Consider the following 19,478-nt stretch of genomic DNA (forward strand, 5'->3'; position numbering starts at 1 on the left):
TGAGATGCAAACATTAGTCTCTGAGCCACTTTGTAACCTGGACCATTACAGTAGTGAGTTATTGTGCAGCTTGTTGTTTGCTCTTTGCATGCACATATATCACTGTATCATCTGCATACATTTGAACTTCAGACCCAGTACAGACAGAAGACAGATCCTTTACACAGACTGAACAGGAGGGGCCCCAGTATTGACACCTGGGGTACGCCCACATCATAGCTGAGAGTGGGCGACAGCTCATTGCTCACTCTGACACACTGGGTTCTGCCTTCAAGGTATGATTTCATCCATCTCAAGGGGTCAAGGGAAACATTGAACTTGGACAGTTTTGTGATGAGAACCTCAGGGTAAACAGTATCAAACACTTTCCTTAGGTCTAGAAATACATCCCCAACAATGCCACCTCTGTCCATCTTGGACTTCACATTTTCCATAAGAATGCAGGTGGCCGTTTCTGTGGAGTGTTTTGCTCTGAAGCCAAACTGCATGGATTATAACGTGAAGGGCTGTTGTTGAGGTGGGCTATCAGTTGCTCTGCTACACACTTTCCAGCAACCTTCGACACCACAGCATACTAATGGGCCTGTAGTTACTCACGTCAGCCTGGTCACTTGATTGAAAGATGGCCGTTATTATGGCCGACTTCCAGACCTTTGGAAAGACCCCCTGACCAATAGATGTGTTGGTGACCTTAGTAATGGGGCCAATGAGTGACTGTAGTTTTTAAGAAAGGTAGAGTCCAGCCCAAACACATCTTTGGCTTTAGAGTTCTTTAGTGAGCTTAATTACCTTGTTCACCTCTGACTCAGAAACCTCCCTTATGATGAAGACAGGTTGAGTGTCATTCACTAGCGCTGAGCCCAAGAAACCAGTGGAGGGGTTCTGTGTCAGTACCTTGACAGAGTCAGCAAAGTAGGAATTGAAGGCTGTTGCTATTTCAACTGATCCTGATTTCTAGTCTTTTTGCAGCTTTACGATGGTCTTCCCCCATTAACTTTTTTTTAGATTCTCCCAGATCAATTTAGAATTTCCCTTTGCTTCACCAATTATGTCGATAAAAAAAGTTTGCCTTGGCCTGTCTCACCTTATTTCTCAACATGATAAACCTACGTCTGTCACGCTCTAATTTGGACTTTAGAGCTGTTTTTAGAGCATGATCTTGTTCTTTCATCAGTTTCTAGATTTCTCCATTTAGAAAGAGTGCTCTTTTGGCCAGGTTTGGATTTGATTTTCTTTAGGAAACCAGTTATTGTAGTCTGGATTGTGGATCGAAAAACCTGACTATCAGCTTCCACATCTGTACAGGACAAGAGATCATTCCAGTTAATTCCCTTTATTGCATTTTCAAAATCATTTAATTCACTCCTAGGTATTCTGAGCTGATCAGGCTTTCTAACAGTAGAGGTCAAATCTGTTCTTGGAAAGCTTTCTGGCTATAAGTGTCAGATTATGATCAGACAGCCCAGTAACCATATTGAATGACTTAGTCACTCTCTCTGGTTTATTACTGAACACCAGATCAACGTGTGTCTTAGAACAACAAGTCACCCTGGTTGGCCCTTTAACTAGCTGTGTAAGGTCAAAGTTATTAGTAATCCGTTTGAGGGGTTTCCTACAGTGGTGTAAAGTATTTAAGTAAAAATACTTTATAGTAGTACTTAAGTATTTTTTGGGGGTATCTGTACTTTACATCTTTTACTTTTACTCCACTACATTCCTAAAGAAAATAATGTACCTTCTACTCCATCCATTTTCCCTGACACCCAAAACCCACCCAGCACGTGACGTCCAAGGACGGCGAATTTTCGGCTATATCAGGTCCGTCCATCATGGACTTTAATTTCACCCAAAACTGTCTTCTCTAAAACTGGCCTGTATTGTGTCCGTCTGTTTTGGTCCAAATATAGCTGAAGGTCAGTCTGATCAGCTTGTACTCATTGAAATGCATGAGATACATGAATACAATATTGCATATAGTATTAGTTTGATAATTTTTGGGATATACACACAATAATAAAATATATTGATTTAAAATCTATATTTTTCTAATAGTTTGTTAATGTTATTATATAATACAGAATTGCTGAAAATTACCTGTAATTTCAAATCATTAGTGTACAATTTCACAACAGAATTTATTGCAATTTATAACCGTCATGTCTCAAAACTGGGAGAGGCAGAACGAGCAAGTCATTCACCCGCCATTTGTTCCTCAAGACGGTAACACTCGGACACGCGGATAATTGTAAACGTCAACATTTATGAAAATTTTTAGAATTTTACAAGGTAAAATTAATGATCAGGCGATATTAATGATCAGTTTCTGTTAATTTTGCAAACTATTATTTTCTCTAGGCTAACATTAGCAACTCTGCCTGGATACCTGCATGCTAGCCAACTAGCTAGCTAACGTTAACACTAACTTAGTTGCTAGCTAGATAGTACAAGGCGGGAAAGCAGGGCTAACAGATTTGATGGTTGTACTAACTGTTAGCTAGCTTACTGTATTGGTCTAGCTAACTACGGTTAGCTATGTTTTCTGGTAATGGGTGTGGAGTCATTGTTTTTTCACAGGAAAATGTAGAGAGGGCATTAATATGTTACAAATAAGACAGAAGAATGAGTGCAAAATGCATTGACCACAATTAACTAACTAAGAAGCCTGTCAAAATGTAGTTCAAACTTGCTTTCGCTATATTTATACTATTTATACTATTACTATTTACCTTTATGAAATTTTTTGCAGAAAATGAAAACGAGTGTGAAGATTATAATTATACACCCACAACTGCTTAAGGCCAGTTTCCCATGAATAATGCCAGTAAGTAGATTGTTCCACGAAATGTGTGCCTATTGATATTTTATGTCTAAATGATGGGTTTTGATGTGCATCTAATAACATTGCATGCATGATTTACTGTATGTGTCATGTGCTTAAATGTTTGTTGCAAGACAACCCAGAAGTTCACGTGGGCAGTCCCAAAAATGGCAGAAAATCCGGTCTTATTCTCCCTCTACCCCAGAGCAGGATGAATTTAATGGGGACACGCCGAGATGGGGTAAGGGAAACTGAGTCATTGGGAAATGTCAAAACTTTCAGGGTAGCATAGATGGGGTTTTCCTTATTGTATTAAGCATCTCTGCCTATCAGGATCATTATTCACACATGATATACAGTACATATACATTTATCCTATCCAAATCCCTGCTTTTAAGTTGTCCTGATCACACCCACATTGGGTTTTTATTTGTGTATCAGGGCAATCCAGAGATTCAGCTGGCCGTTCCAGATGCTCTCCTTCCCCATCTCACTTCACACATGGTGGGTCAAGAGTACAGCTTGCCAGACAAGTACAGGAATCTTAATCAGCTAACCTGTCAACTCCTTAAGAAGGTTTTTTCATTGCGTTTAAATGTTTGTTGCAGGACTATCAACAACTTCACCTAGGCGGCCCCAAAAAAGACAGCGAAACTGCTCTCGTTCTTCCTCCTCTACCCATGCTCGGGATGTAGTTGGTAAGAGACAATCGCTAAGTAATCAAAAGTGGGGTCCACCTACAGACAGAAAAAGGTTTAGATCATGTTTGTGTTTCAGGACCATCCAACAGTTTGTCCAGGAGTCGATCCAGCGGGCACAGCTGCTCTCCCTCTCCATCTGCCATTTGGTGTACCTGTTTGCTATCTGGAACAAACACAGATTGGGTTTTTATTTGTGTTTCAGGGCAATTCAGAGATTCAGCTGGCGATTCCAGGTGATCTCCTTCCCCATCTCACTTCACACACGGTGGGTCAAGAGTACAGCTTGCCAGTCAATTCCAGAAATCTTAATCAGCTAACCGGTCAAGTCCTTAACCTCTCTAGGGTAGGTGAGATGCTAACATCCCACCAGGCCAACATGCGGTGAAACTGCAGGAGAGCTAACATTCTAAATTCACCATTCGCTATATTAAACATTCTTGTAAATACATGTATCTTACATCATTTAAAAGATGAACGTCTTATTAATCCAGCCGCTGTGTCAGATTTCAAAAAGGCTTTACCTCGAAAGCAAACATGCGATTTTCTGAGGACGGCGCCCCACACACACAAGTATTACTAGCATTTTCCAACCAAGCATTAGCGTCACGAAAGTCAGAAATAACAATACAATTAATCGCTTACCATTGAAGATCTTCCTCTGGTGACAATGCCAAGTGTCCTAACTACACAGTGAATGTTCGTTTTGTTTGATAAAATAATATTTTACAGCCTAACACGAAACATTTGTAAACCGCTTGCGTCGTGATTTCCGATTCATTCAACTTTGGACGAAGAGTTTGTGGTAATTACACACACTAAACAACAGTTTATCCATTCATGGTTGGTTTCATTGCAATCCTCTGGTTGTTGCTAACACAACCATACTTGATGGTTCTTTTCCCGGGACGTATTGACCGAAACAAACCAATTTGAAGACACAAATCAATGACCTCATTGCGCACCAATGGTAGGACCGGTCTATCGTTGATTGACTGTATTTTGGCCCAATGACCACTGTCGGCAGTCTGGCCCATAGTAAAGGAGCATATGGAGAAGGCGCAACAGACAAGGCTGGGCCTATGATAAGTCATCGACACCCAGGCAGTTCACTGTGGGAGATAAAGTGATGGTACTCATGCCCACAGCCAAACACCGCTTGCTGGTACAGTGGAGGGGGTCCTACGAGGTAATGGAAAGGGTCTCACCGGTCAATTACTGCATCAAGCAACCTGACAGGAGGAAGAAGGTCCAACTATATCATATCAACCTGATGAGGTACCATGGAAGACAGGAGGGTGTGTCTTTGATGGCAGTGGAAGACAAGGAAAAAGAGGAGTCTCCTCTACAGGTGCGCCGTGGCCAAACTCTCCTGCCGGAGCAGTCGAGACAGCTAGGCAAGCTGAATATGCAATTCGGCAGGGTATTCTCTCCCTTCCTAGGACGAACAGATGTCCTGTTTCACCATATCCACACCAAACCCAGCAAGAAGGTGCATATCTGGCCTTACAGAATTCCTGAGGCACGGCGAGTCATCGCAAAGAGCGAGGTAAGGGAGATGATGAGGGTGATCGAGACCACTCGTTCGTAGATGGCCAGTCCCATAGTCCTGGTCCCCAAACCCGATGGTAGTATGAGGCTCTGCAATGACGTTAGGGGGATAAACGCCATCTCTTTGTTCAACGCGTATCCCATGCACTGTGTGGATGAACTCTTGGAGCGCTTGGGAAAGGCCAAGTTCATCACCACCCTGGATCTGACGAAGGGATATTGGCAAGTGCCGGTGGCTCCGGAGGACCGCCCAAAGACTGCCTTCGCCACACCGGAGGGGATTTTTCAGGATGTGGGGATGCCCTTCGGACTGCATGGTGCTGTGGCAACTTTCCAACGCCTCACGGATGCCATAGTACGTCCCCATCACGAGTATGCAGCGGCGTACATAGACGATGTGGTCATTGTTGTGGAAAATATTGAATCAAATACTTCTCAGATTCCGGAGCTTGTGAATTAAAATAGACTTTATTACGGAGAGTAACAAAGCTGAGAAATTCCATGGAAGAACTAACTCTTCATTCTTAGTAGTTGGCTTTTAAACAGTCTTACCCTTACATAACATCGTCACTCCACTTTATGGATCTTGTCTGACTTAGTTTCCATTCTCTTATTGTCTCAGACATCGGGGCATAGATTCTATTGGTGGCGTGACATGCATACTCCTACTGGTTTCTATCACTGTTGTTTTAGACGTGGTCACCTATGGCTCCCTTAATTAACTTACCTACTGTATTGGACTTCCATTCTTCCTGGATTCAAGACTTCTATTCAAGACCCATCAGATAATACAGTGTTCCATGAAGTGAAATTGACCCCATTTTAAAATAAACAAACCCAGAGCCCCTTTCCAGTAATCCTATCAGTTTAACCTGTTGCATTAGTTTAGTAAAGTACAAAACTGTTTAACAAATGTATAACCCTCAAAATGTTGGTGCTGTCTAATCAGCTTGGCAGTCAATACTTATTTCATTCTACTTGTATTACTGGACACTGCTTCACGTAATGGAAACAGATTATAATTGTATAATACATTAGCTTCCTGCTCAAATGCACTGGAGTTACCGAACTATAAAACCAAGCAACAATAATCAAAAACTGTCAAAGAATGTTTCTCATACCTCTACTTCAAATGTCCCACTACCTGCTACCTGCTTGCTTTCAACCGCAGCTAATCATATTTTTGTTTTACAATCTTAAGGTTCAATCCCTCTACTCATCCTTTAACCTTGTATTGAATCCTCAGCTTTTCAATTGACTAAAATATCGCATCGTTAAGCGTGCTATAAAAAGATACGAATAACATATGACCGTTCACATGCTGTCAACACCCATCACGTTTACATCAATTCTCCTTATCAATATGACTATTTTTTTTGATCACTAACCACTGCTTCACACTCATTAAACATATATTCTTTTAAGATTAACCTGTAATTTGCCTAATGTAGAAAATACATCAGCCAATTCTTAATCAATTCAAATTTGAAATTCTTATTTTCCAAATGACTTTGTTACCTTCACTAGTCTTCATCTCTTCCCTTAAATGAATCAGAGTTTGTTCTGACACTAGAATAGGGAGTATTGCTGATTTGCCATCAGCTGTTAAACGAACTGGGCTGTCACTGGAATTAGCTGCGTTAGTCCCAGGAATCCTATAGTTTTGGCATATTTGTCAGATATGGGGAGATGAGGGATAATTTGGATGTACATATGTGTAAGTGGCTCCAGAATCTATCATCAAGGGTGTGCCTATGTCCTCTATTTGAACCTGCAGCATAAGTTCTTGATCAGCTCTCGGGGATATCATTGAAAACTGACCCTCCCCTGTAGGATTCTCTGGGCATCCCTAGTATCCCTGATTAGGCCTCTCCCATGGGTTTACAGGTACCTGTGGTTGTCTCTGATTGTTTTGCCAACCATCAATGTTCATAAACTAAGTAAAATATTTTAAAGTTCATTTTAGGATTAGTAACCTCTTTGAAAATTATTTTACCCCTCCCTTCTATAATCCACTCCTTCTATTAACTATTTTCCAAGGTAGGGCTATCCACTTCCCCGGACAATAATGAATTAGTCACGGCACTTAATAACTTGTATTAGAACCTATACTATAATGTCTGCAAATGTATTACTGGATAATACAGATGACTTAATGTCTTATTCCAGTATAGCGCCTCAAATATCACTATTATTGATAACCCACGTTACCAAAACCATTCACACTTGTCTTCCTATTTCCACATAATCTTTCATAACAGTTATACTTTGCTGGGTTCCTTCCTGCACCTTGCTCAGTCTCCCCTGTCCTTTTATTTTACCTAAGAGGGCACAGAGAGAGTCTCCTTATCATCTTGCACCTCTATTTCTCTCTTTATTTCCACAACTCTGGACACCAGGGGGTATTACCCACTGGTGTATGGTGGAGGTTTTGCAAACCATTCCACCTTCTTCCTGTCTGACTTTTCATTGTCCTTCTTCAACATTCCTCTAGCTTTCTTTATACTTTTCAACAATTCTTCTCCTTCTTTAAACATTCTCAGTATTCATTCCTTCTTGTCCTATTGCTACTGATATCCTTACTTTAAATATTTTATTTATTGTCTAGTTATTATTTTTAGCTTCCTATAATATCCTCACTATCTATGCTGTCTCAGTTCTTTTTATTGTGCTATTCACCTATTTAAAACCAATCTTTCTCCTATTCGCTGCGACTTACACTCCTGTCCCTCCTGGGTTATATTTTCTAGGGTGTCCATTAAGCTATGGAGTGCTTAACCACACTCAGTTTCCTCCTACTGTTTATCCACATTACTAAATGCCTCTAGGAGGTGCTACTATAAACCATATTACCGGACTGTTATTTATGTGTCTATTACCGTTATTTATTCTAATAGCATAGATTAATTTCAACCGTATAATATAGCGATGTTTGTCTGTATTTTATACTCCTCTACCCCAGTATATACTTTATACTTATAGGACCTGGATGGGTTTGGCGACGAATATGTAGCGAGGACCAGCCAACGAGAGCATACAGGTCGCAGTGGTGGGTAGTACATGGGGCTTTGGTGATAAAACGGATGGCACTATGATAGACTGCATCCAATTTGCTGAGTAGAGTGTTGGGGGCTATTTTGTAAATGACCGCTGAAGTCAAGGATTGGTAGGATGGTCAGTTTTACGAGGGTATGTTTTACAGCATGAGTGAAGGAGGCTTTGTTGCGAAATAGGAAGCCAATTCTAGATTTAATTTTGGATTGGAGATGCTTAATGTGAGTCTGGAAGGAGAATTTACAGTCTAACCAGACACCTAGGTATTTATAGTTGCCTACATATTCTAAGTCAGAACCGTCCAGAGTAGTAATGCTAGTCAGGCGGGCGGGTGGGTGTGGGCAGCGATCGGTTGAAGAGCATGCACTTAGTATTACTAGCATTTAAGAGCAGTTGGAAGCCATGGAAGGAGAGCTGTATGGCATTGAAGCTCGTTTGGAGGTTTGTTAACACAGTGTCCAAATAAGGGCCAGATGTATAAATAACGCAGCAAAATATATCTATCATTTTGATGGGCTATGGGCTCTTTGTGGGCTATACTCGGCCTTGTCTCAGGATGGCAAGTTGGTGGTTGAAGATATCAATCTAGTGGTGTGGGGGCTGTGCTTTGGCAAAGTGGGTGGGGTTATATTCTTCCTGTTTGGCCCTGTCTGGGGGTATCATTGGATGGGGCCACAGTGTCCCCTGACCCCTCGTGTCTCAGCCTCCAGTATTTATGCTGCAGTAGTTTATGTGTCGGGGGGCTAGGGTCAGTTTGTTATATCTTGAGTACTTCTCCTGCCTTATCCGGTGTCCTGTGTGAATTTAAGTATGCTCTCTCTAATTCTCTCTCTTTCTCTCTCTCGCCCTTCTCTCGCCCTAGGACCATGCCTCAGGACTACCTGGCATGATGACTCCTTGCTATCCCCAGTCCACCTGGCCGTGCTGCTGCTCCAGTTTCAACTGTTCTGCCTGTGATTATTATTATTTGTCCATGATGGTAATTTATGAACATTTGAAAATCTTGGCCATGTTTTGTTAAAATCTCCACCCGGCACAGCCAGAAGAGGACTGGCCACCCCTCATAGCCTGGTTTCTTCCTAGGTTTTGGCCTTTCTAGGGAGTTTTTCCTAGCCACCGTGCTTCTACACCTGCATTGCTTGCTGTTTGGGGTTTTAGGCTGGGTTTCTGTACAGCACTTTGATATATCTGCTGATGTACGAAGGGCTACATAAATTGATTTGATAATTATTCAATGAATAAAATGTTTTATATTCATTTGAACTTAACTGTATTTTGTCTGTTATCACTGTACTTGACTGAATGTTTTGTGCAAATACTGGAGTAATGTAATGAGTTGTGTGACTGTAAATTAAAAAAAATGACAAACCATTTTTTGGTTACTGCGTCCATATGTATAGGCTACAAGTACATTGAAATTATGTTCTTTGCAAGTCATTAAAGCAACGACCTGAAAAATGTCTTTTCAACTTCCACATTCAACCGAAACTGGCTGTTTTTCCTTTGTAGGTGTCTTTTCAACTCTCCCTTTCAACCAAAACCAAACATGTATTAGCTTTCGGGCATAATCCTCTTTTTAACGACAGTTTTCTGGGTGGGAAGTACTCGTTACCTTTTGAATGCTTAGCAGGACGAGGAAATGGTCTAATTCACGCACTTAAAGAGAAAATCCCTGGTCATCCCTACTGCATCTGATCTGGCAGACTCATTAAACACAAATGCTTTATTTGTAAATTATGTCTGAGTTGAGTGTGGGAGTGTGCCACTGGCTATCCATCAATTAAACAAACAAGAAATCTGTGCCGTCTGGTTTGCTTAAAATAAGGAATTTAAAATTATTTATACTTTTACTATTAATATTTAAGTATATTTTAGAAATTACATTTACATTTGATACTTAAGTTTAACTACATTTTTTGTTTTGTTTACTCTTGTAGATTTTTAATGGGTGACTTTCACTTTTACCTGTCATTTTCTATTAAGGTATCTTTACTTTTACTCAAGTATGACAATTGGGTACTTTTTCCACCACTGGTTTTGGAACACTTCAACATGTGAAAATGTGGTTTTGGAACATTACACATGTGAAAACAAAAATGGGTCATTATGATACACAGAGCTTTTAAACGTACATATTTGACACTCTGACATACATGACTACATTGTGTACAGTCGTGGCCAAAAGTTGAGAATCACTAAAATTCATTTTCACAAAGTTTCCTGCTTCAGTGTCTTTAGATATTTTTGTCAGATGTTACTATGGAGTACTGAAGTATAATTACAAGAATTTCATAAATGTCAAAGGTTTTTATTGACAATTACATGAAGTTGATGCAAAGAATATTTGCAGTGTTGACCCTTCTTTTTCAAGACCTCTGCAATCTGCCCTGGCATGCTGTCACTTAACCTCTGGGCCACATCCTGACTGATGGCAGCCCATTCTTGCATAATCAATGCTTGGAGTTTGTCAGAATATGTGGGTTTTTGTTTGTCCACTCGCCTCTTGAGGTTTGACCACAAGTTCCCAATGGGATTAAGGTTTGGGGAGTTTCCTGGCCATGGACCCAAAATATCAATGCTTTGTTCACTGAGCCATTTAGTTATCACTTTTGCCTTATGGCAAGGTGCTCCATCATGCTGGAAAAGGCATTTTTTGTTACCAAACTGTTCCTGGATGGTTGGGAGAATTTGCGGATGTGTTGGTACCATTCTTTTTTCATGGCTGTGTTCTTAGGCAAATTGTGAGTGAGCCCACTCCATTGGCTGAGAAGCAACCCCACACATGAATGGTCTCAGGATGCTTTACTGTTGGCATGACACAGGACTGATGGTAGCGCTCACCTTGTCTTCTCCGGACAAGCTTTTTACCGGATGCCCCGAAGAATCAAAAAGGATGTTCATCAGAGAAAATTACTTTACCCCAGTCCTCAGCAATCCAATCCCTGTACCTTTTGCCGAATATCAGTCTGTCCCTGATGTTTTTCCTGGAGATAAGTGGCTTCTTTGCTGCCCTTCTTGACAGCAGGCCATCCTCCAAAAGTCTTTGCCTTACTGTGCGTGCAGATGCACTCACACCTGCTTGCTGCCATTCCTGAGCAGGCTCTATACTGGTAGTGCCCCGATCCCGCAGCTGAATCAACTTTAGGAGACGGTCCTGGCGCTTGCTGGACTTTCTTGGGCGCCCTGAAGCCTTCTCCACAACAATTGAACTGCTCACCTTGAAGTTCTTGATGATCCAAGAATTGGTTGATTTAGGTGCAATCTTACTGGCAGCAATATCCTTGCCTGTGAAGCCCTTTTTGTGCAAAGCAATGATGACGGCACGTGTTTCCTTGCAGGAAACCATGGTTGACAGAGGGAGAACAATGATTCCAAGCACCACCGTCCTTTTGAAGCTTCCACTCTGTTATTCGAACTCAATCAGCATGACAGAGTGATCTCCAGCCTTGTCCTCGTCAACACTCACACGTGTGTTAACGAGAGAATCACTGGTCCTTTTGTGGCAGGACTGAAATGCAGTGGAAATGTTTTTGGGGGATTCAGTTCATTTGCATGGCAAAGAGGGACTTTGCAATTAATTGCAATTCATCTGATCACTCTTCATAACATTCTGGAGTATATGCAAATTGCCATCATACAAACTGAGGCAGCAGACTTTGTGAAAATGTATATTTGTGTCATTCTCACATCTTTTTGCCACGTCTGTACATGTACTTACACAGTAATTATTATTACCTATCCTAACCTGCTATTTGAACTCACAACCTCTTGGTTCACGGAATTCCAATCTTTCTGCTACAGTGTTAATAACTGATTTCATCTGTATTCTTACAGGTGAAATGTCAGCTTTGTTAAAAATAAATAAAAAAATATTTATATTTATCATAATGATTCAGGTGTAACATTGAAACAGAATTATATGCCCCACCAACATTAGACAACTATACAGAAAACCCTCAAATTGCTGAAATATGTCAGTGAGGAGAGAACAGTCAGATTAACAGATAGCAAAAGAGTGACCTCTGCACTTTTATTTTAGTTAAGCACAGAGATGTATTATAGGTAATGAATGTGTATGGGAAACCACATGTTTTCACATGTGAAATGCCACGGGAAGTGTTCCAAAAACATGTTTTCACATGTGAAATGCCACGGGAAGTGTTCCAAAAACATGTTTTCACATGTGAAATGCCACGGGAAGTGTTCCAAAAACATGTTTTCACATGTGAAATGCCACGGGAAGTGTTCCAAAAACATGTTTTCACATGTGAAATGCCACGGGAAGTGTTCCAAAAACATGTTTTCACGAAATCATGTTGTTTCTCCATATGGGGCATGCCAGCAATCTGAATTTCCTGCTACGCCACCAGGTCTGTGGCCATGACAGAGATCAGCAGTTATAGTCAATGAACTAATCACTGATCATAATCTTGATGTGATTGGCCTGACTGAACCATGGCTTAAGCCTGATGAAATTACTGTGTTAAATGAGGCCTCTGTTCCTGGTTACACTAATGACCATAGGTTCCGGGTATTCCGCAAAGTGTTAATAACATTTACGATAGCAAATTTCAATTTACAAAGAAAATGACTGCGTTTTTGTCTTTTGAGCTTCTAGTCATGAAATCTATGCAGCCTATTCTATCACTTTTTATAGCTACTGTTTACAGGCCTCCTGGGCCGTATGCAGCATTCCTCACTGAGTTCCTTGAATTCCTATCAGACCTTGTAGTCATGTCAAATAATTTTCCAATTTTGGTGACTTAATATTCACATGGAATAGTCCACAAGACCCACTCTAAAAGGCTTTCGGGGAGCCATCATAGACTCAGTGGGTTTTGTCCAACATGTCTCCGGACCTATTCACTGTCACAGTCATACTCTGGACCTAGTTTGTCACATAAAATAAGTATTGTGGATGGATATGAATGTTTTTCCTCATAATCCTGGACTATCGGACCACCAATTTATCACAACAAATAATCTGCTTAGACCCCAACCAAGGATCATCAAAAGCGTGCTATAAATTCCAGGACAACCCAAAGATTCCTAGATGCCCTTCTATACTCCCTCCACCTACTCAAGGATGTTGAAGTACAAAAATCGGTTAGCCACCTAACTGAGGGGCTAAATTTAACCTTGCGTAATACCCTAGATACAGTCGCACCCCTAAAAACTAAAAACATTTGTCAAGAGAAACTAGCTTCCTGGTATACAGAAAATAACCCGAGCCCTGAAGCAAGCTTCCAGAAAATTGGAACGGAAATGGAGCTCCACCAAATTGGAAGTCTTCCGACTTGCTTGGAAAGACAGTAGCGTACAATATTGAAGAGCCCTCTGCTGCTAGATCATCCTATTTTTCCAACTTAATAGAGGAGAATAAGAACAATCCAAAATGTATTTTTGATACTGTCGCAAAGCTAACTAAAAAGTATTCCCCAAGAGAGGATGGCTTTCACTTCAGCAGTGATAAATTCATGAATGTCTTTGACGAAAAGATCATGATCACAAGAAAGCAAATTACAGACTCCTCTTTAAATCTACGTATTTCTCCAAAGCTCAGGTGACCTGAGTCTGCACAACGCTGCCAGGACCTAGGATCAAGAGAGACACTCACGTTTTTTAATCCTATATCTCTTGACACATTCATGAAAATAGTAATGGCCTCTAAACCCTCAAGCTGCATACTGGACCCTATTCCAACTAAACTACTGAAAGAGCTGCTTCCTGTGCTTGGCCCTCCTATGATGAACATAATATACGGCTCCCTATCCACTGGATGTGTACCAAACTCACTAAAAGTGGCAGTAATAAAGCCTCTCTTAAAAAAGCCCAACCTTGACCCAGAAAATATAATTCCTGAAGACAAACGATGTATACGATGATGGGTTTTAGACCCCATTATAGCACTGAGACTGCACTCGCGAAGATGATAAATGATCTTTTAATGGCATCAGACCAAGGCTCTGCATCTGTCCTCGTGCTCCTAGACCTTAGTGCTGCTTTTGACACCATCGATCATGACATTCTTTTGGAGAGATTGGAAACCCAAAATTCAAGTGCAGAGATGACATGTATTACTCCCATGCCCCTGTTTCGAGACAGGTGCATGATGATGGTCCATTCTAAATCAAAATGAATTCAAACATATATTATTTAGTATATGTAAAGACAATATTAGATCAAGAACAGTCAGATGGGTAACAATATTAGCCTATCACTCTGAATGATATATTATAACTTGTGAACGATGTCCAGTTTAAGGCAAGAAACAATGCCTTATTTTGTGTGATTTTGCGACTCATAGTCACATATGTCATAGGCCTATATGTTTTGATAAGGTTTGTATCACAACTAAAGTGACCAAATAACTTCTTAAAATGCACATTAATCCGCTTTACCATGGGTGTAGAGCCTAACTGGCATACATACTGCATGCAGAACGTGAGTTTCAAGTTTGGGAAAGATCATTTTCACCATAAAAATGCACCTTTTATAATGAAAGCATTAAATCAAATCAAATGTTATTTGTCACATGCACCGAATACAACAGTGAAATGCTTACTTACAAGCCCGTAACCAACAATGTAGTTTTAAGAAAATAAAGTCTTTCAGTCACCCACGTGGGTATAACCAATGAGGAGATGGCACGTGGGTGCCTGCTTCTATAAACCAATGAGGAGATGGGAGAGGCAGGACTTGCAGCGCGATCTGCGTCAGAAATGGAACTTCTATGACTTCTATTTTAGCCCTTGGCAACGCAGAGGCTCGTTGGCGCGTGCGAGCAGTGTGGGTGCAATAATGGAATAATATAGTTTTTTAAATTTATTTTGCAATGCTCGCGCACACGACGTGAGCGGTGTAGTCAGCCTGTAATGGGGAAAAGGCATTGTCATGCCCCCTTCACGACACTCTTGGTGTGTTTGGACCATGACAGTTTGTTGGTGATGTGGAGACCAAGGTACTTGAAGCTCTTAACCTGCTCCACTACAGCCCTGTCGATGAGAATGGGGTGTGCTCGGTCCTCCTTTTCCTGTAGTCCACAATCATCTTCTTTGTCTTGATCACATTGAGGGAGAGGTTGTTATCCTGGCACCACACTGCCAGTTCTCTGACCTCCTCACTATATGCTGTCCCATCGTTGTCGGTGATTATGCCTACCACTGTTGTGTCGTCGGCAAACATAATGATGGTGTTGGAGTCGTGCTTGGCCATGCAGTCAAGGGTGAACAGGGAGTACAGGAGGGGACTGTGCAAGGACCCCTGAGGGCCAAAGTGTTGAGGATCAGTGTGGCAGATGTGTCGTTACCTACCTTTACCACCTGGGAGCGGCCCATCAGGAAGTCCAGGATCCAGTTGCAGAGGGAGGTGTTTAGCCCCAGGGTCCTTAGCTTAGTGATGAGCTTTGAGGGCACCATGGTGTTGAACACTGAGCTGTAGTCAATGAATAGCATTCTCACGCAGTTGTTCCTTTTCCATGTCACACCCTGATCTGTTTCACCTGTCCTTGTGATTGTCTCCACCCCCTCCAGGTGTCACTTACTTTCCTTCGTGTATTTATCCCTGTGTTTCCTGTCTCTCTGTGCCAGTTCGTCTTGTATGTTCAAGTCAACCACCGTGTTTTTCCTGTGCTCCTGCTTTTCTATTCTCGTTTACTTGTCCTCACAGTTTTGACCTTTGCCTGTTTTTCTGGACTCCATTCCCGCCTGCCTGACCATTCTGCTCGCCCTGACCTCGATCCTGCCTGCCATTCTGGAATTCTGGAACTCTGAACTGGTTTTGACCTTTTGCCTGTCCACGGCCATTCTCTTGCCCACCCCTTTTGGATTGTTAATAAACATATTTGACTCTTACCATCTGCCTCCTGTGTCTGCATCTGGGTCTCGCCGAGTGCCCTTATAGTCCAGGTGGGAAAAGGCAGTGTGGAGTGCAATAGAGATTGCATCATCTTTGGATCTGTTGGGGTGATATGCAAATTAGAGTGGGTTTAGGGTTTCTGGGATAATGGTGTTGATGTGAGCCATGACCAGCCTTTCAAAGCACTTCATGACTATAGACATGTTCTTGGGCACAGGGACTATGGTGGTCTACTTGAAACATGTTGGTTTTAAAGACTCGGTCAGGGACAGGTTGAAAATGTCAGTGAAAACACTTGCCAGTTGGTCAGCGCATGCTCGGAGTACACGTCCTGGTAATGCGACTGGCCCTGCGGCCTTGTGAATGTTGACCTGTTTAGTTCTTACTCACATCGGCTACGGAGAGTGTGATCACACAGTCGTCCGGAACAGCTTATGCTCTCATGCATGCTTCATTGTTGCTTGCCTCAAAGTGAGCATAGAAGTTATTTAGCTCATCTGGTAGGCTCGTGTCACTGGGCAGCTCGGGGCTGTGCTTCCCTTTGTAGTCCGTAATAGTTTGCAAGTGTTATCCATGTCATCGTTCAGCCACGACTTGGTGAAACATAAGATACTCCAGTTTTTAATGTCCAGTTGGTAGGATAGTCTTGATTGAAGCTCATCCATTTTGTTATCCAATGATTGCACGTTAGCTAATAGGACTGATGGTAGAGGGGGATTACTCAATCGCCGTCGGATACTTGCAAGGCACCCCGACCTATGTCCCCGATATCTCTTTCTCTTCTTGATGTGAATGACAGGGATTTGGGCCTTGTCGGGTGTCTGAACTAAATCGTTCACATCAGACTTGTTAAAGAAAAGTCTTTGTCCAGTACGAGGTGAGTAATCGCTGTCCTGATATCCAGAAGCTATTTTCGGTCATAAGAGACGGTGACAGAAACATTATGTTTCTTCCGGTGTCATTCTTTTTTTCTTTCTTTTTACATACATAATCGCATTTGTGGTCACTTTTGATAATAGTGTTTTCCCGCGAATGGAACATTCACGTTTATAGCCTACTGTCATGTGAAGAAATAGCCTAATTATCACATGTGCTCCCACTCCGGCCTCTAGAGCTTGTTAGGGAGGATGTTCCCTTGTGGGGATCAAATCAGCGGATATTTTAGAGCGTCACTGATCGTTTTCGTTAAAATTCAAACTTTCATGAAAACACACAAGCAAGGTATTGAATTAAAGCTACACTCGTTGTGAATCTAGCCACCGAGTCAGATTTGTAAAATGCTTTTCGGCGAAAGCATGAGAAGCTATTATCTGATAGCATGTAACACCCCAAAAGACCCGTAGAGGATGTAAACAAAAATAATTAGCGTAGTCGGCGCTACACAAACCGCACAATAAAATATAAAACATTCATTACCTTTGACCATCTTCTTTCTTGGCACTCCTTGATGTCCCATAATCAATACTGGGTCTTTTTTGGATTAAATCGGTCCATATATAGCCTAGATATCGATCTATGAAGACTGTGTGATAAACGGAAAAAATAGCGTTTCATAACGTAACGTCATTTTTTAAAAGTTAAAAAGTCGACGATAAACTTTCACAAAACACTTCGAAATACCTTTCTAATGCAACTTTAGGTATTACTACACGTCAATAAGCTATAAAAATCATCAGTGGGCGATGTAAATTCGATAGCCTGCCGTGTGGAAAAATGTCCGGAAAAAAGACAGACAATGCCTCGGGTCGGTGGTCGGAGAGAATCGGTTCCCTTTGGTCGGATCTACCAAGAATCAATTCAGATTCAAATGAGGAGACTCTATACATCCTGTGGAAGCTGTAGGTACTGCAAGCTCGGCCCCATATATTACGGTTCACCTTTAACAATTCATGGGAGTGGCGCATGGATATTTTTTTCCATCTCCAGTGATCAGATTTTCCTGCGCTTTTCGATGAAACAGACGTTCTGTTATAGTCACAGCCGTGATTTAAACAGTTTTAGAAACGTCTGAGTGTTTTCTATCCACACATACTAATCATATGCATATACTATATTCCTGGAATGAGTAGCAGGGCGCTGAAATGTTGCGCGATTTTTAACAAAAAGCTGCGAAAATTCGCATCATCCCAAAGAGGCTAGGTGACCAGGCTGCTCGTTATGGCACACAGCTGTCACCATCGTTACTTGCACCTGCGCATCATCAGACTCACCTGAACTATATCACCTCCTTGATTACCTGCCCTATATATGTCACTCCCTTTGGTTCCTTCAGAGCTGTCATTGTTTTTGTTTAATGTCTGTGTGCTGTTAGTGTTACTTGTTTTGTATTATGCTCTGTTTATTTTATTAAAACACTCACTCCCTGAACTTGCTTGCGACTCTCAGCCACATCGTTACAATAATAGTTCATCAACATTTTAAGCTAAACGTTCTGATCTGTTGCTTCACCCTCATTGCGTAAAAATGTTTTTTAATGCTAGTGGTTGTATTAATTTGGGATCTATCGCATCCCACAACTGTCCCAGACTATGTTTGGAATATTTACTTCTCACACAGAATAGAATAGGTAAACTTTTGTACTATGGGTGATAGTAGATTGGCTAGTGTTTTGCTGTTCGTTAGGCCTACTCATCTTGTTGGCTGACAAAGTAAATGTGGACAGTTATCCAATATCTTCAATAGGCACCTCGGAATTGAATAAGGACGCGCGCAGTTTCGTCCCCAATGTGTCTGTCTTCACTTGTAACCTGTGAGAAATCAAGGGACAAAGAGCCGTGTGAGTGAGATGAGAGGTGCTTCGGAGCAGGCCACACTCAGGGAGAAGGGCTGCAAAAGGCATGGATTATTTTAGGGTGCATTATAGCCACCCGAAGGGGATGCCACTAGGAAATTCGAGCCATTATCAAGTGCTTGTCAAATTGTGAATGAGAGCCTGATGAAGTGTGTACAGCCAACACAAAAAAAGCAGAGCTTATGCCTTTGAAGCGATTTTTTCCAAATCATCATTAGTCACTTCCTGCAGCCTGACAATGTATTAAAACTCTAAATTAAGCATACAGGAGTACCGATTTCTTTGTTAACCGCTCAACACAGAATAGCCGCATGTGCGCACTCCCTCAAATCATTTGAAGAAAATATCCTTTCCATTTGATTCAGCTTTGTTCAATTGAATTCCTCATACTATAAAATAATGCCACGGAATTCTAAGCAAACCTTGTCTGATAAATTAACTAGTGTAGCCCACAGCCATATGGCATAGCAAGATCAAGACCTAACATTCTGTAACGGTCTGAGTGTAGTGGGTGAGGAGTCAGGCGCAGGAAGCAGAGAGTTCAGGGGAGTGCTATTTTAATGCACTGACACAAACGCTGAACATAAGCCAACCCTCACAAAACACAGGGCGTACCGAACAAACAAATGCCCCAAACAGGGGGACTTAAACCGTCCAGGGAAAACCCACAAAATGGGAAAACACAAAACCCAAATAGACGTGCACATAA

This window comes from Oncorhynchus tshawytscha, linkage group LG29, assembly GCF_018296145.1.
Source record: "Oncorhynchus tshawytscha isolate Ot180627B linkage group LG29, Otsh_v2.0, whole genome shotgun sequence".
Taxonomy (NCBI): Eukaryota; Metazoa; Chordata; class Actinopteri; order Salmoniformes; family Salmonidae; genus Oncorhynchus; species Oncorhynchus tshawytscha.